A 1,525-nucleotide genomic window follows, 5' to 3' on the forward strand; every position below is an offset into this window, starting at 1 on the left:
TATTTTCTTTTCATTTATTCAATACACGTACATATATATACATATATATACATATATATGCATGTAGGAAGAAAGAATTCCCCCAATAGGATGCACGCTCCTTAAACTGAAATTGTTTCTTTTCACTTGTATTTTCATTGCCCAGCACAATGCCTGGCATATAGTTATTGCTGCTGTTCGGTCATTTTCCATCATGCCCAACTCTTTGTGACTCCATTTGGGGTTTCCTTGGCCAAAATACCTGCGCAGTTTGCCGTTTCCTTCTCTGATGAGGAAACTGAGGCAAACAGGGTTAAGTAACCTGCCTAGGGTCACATAGCCACATGTGTACGAGGCTAGATTTGAACTAAGGAAAATGAGTCTTCCTGACTCCAAGGCCCATCCCTCTATTCACCGTGCCACCCAGCTGCCCTAGCACATAGGTACTTAATAAATACTTATTGGTTGATTGAAACTATCAGTCATACACATCTATACACACACATATAGGACAACCACATGTAGTTGAGCAGCACCCTAAATTTTAAAAAATACAATTCTAAACAGCTTTAAAAAGTGATCATTTTCCAAGTATGTTTGGTATTCATGTAGACAAAATAACCAAAAAACTGGCTAAAAAAATTTTTTTGGCATTCATTGAAATGTTTGGTGATATGAAAGCCAAGAAACTGAATCATGGCAAGAATATAATCCAAGAACCACTTTAGTCTGTCATTACAGCCCTCCATAATCTTGGCCCACCCTATCTTCCAGTCTTATTTTACCTTTACTCATTTTACATTCCAGCCAAACTAGACAATTAGATGTTCCTTGATCCTAACCCAGCATCCCCTGCTTCCTCAACTTTACATAGATGATCCCTAACTCTTGGAATATACTCCCTCCTCACCGCCATCTATTAAATAATTCTTTTCCTCCATTAGCACGCGGCTTAGATACTCCTCTAGAAAGCCTTCCCTGATCTCTCCTAACTCAAAATAGCACCCCGCTCCTCAGATTTTCCTAGAGCATGCTTCATCTCTCTCCTTTGTCCCTTTCCTATTCATCTTAGATACTTGTCTGTGTTCCTCTTAGACTGCAAATTCTTCAAAAGCCAGGAATGCTTCATTTTTCATCTGCGTTTCTTTTCTGTCTTGCACAGATAAGCTTCTTAAGGAATGTTTCTAGATTTGAACTCATACCTTGCATGAATTATGCATTTGAATTAAGAGAGTGTGGAAAAAAAGGCAAAATATTACAGAAGGCTTAAGACTGCTATTGAAAAAGCAAATAAGGCAACCATACCTGCCTTGTTAGATTCAGGTTGGAAGGTGAATAAGGGAGAAAGCTTTGAATAATAATAATAACAGACTTACAGCAATTCAAAGCCTGCAAAATGTTTTACATGAATCATCTCCTTTGAGCTTTACACCGCTCTCATGAGGCAAGTTCTACAGATATTAGCATCTTCATTTTACAGATGGTGAAACTGAGGCTCAAAGAGGGTAAGTGATCTGTCCAGGATTATATCATTAGTATAGACAAG

Source organism: Trichosurus vulpecula, chromosome 8, assembly GCF_011100635.1.
Source record: "Trichosurus vulpecula isolate mTriVul1 chromosome 8, mTriVul1.pri, whole genome shotgun sequence".
Classification (NCBI taxonomy): Eukaryota; Metazoa; Chordata; class Mammalia; order Diprotodontia; family Phalangeridae; genus Trichosurus; species Trichosurus vulpecula.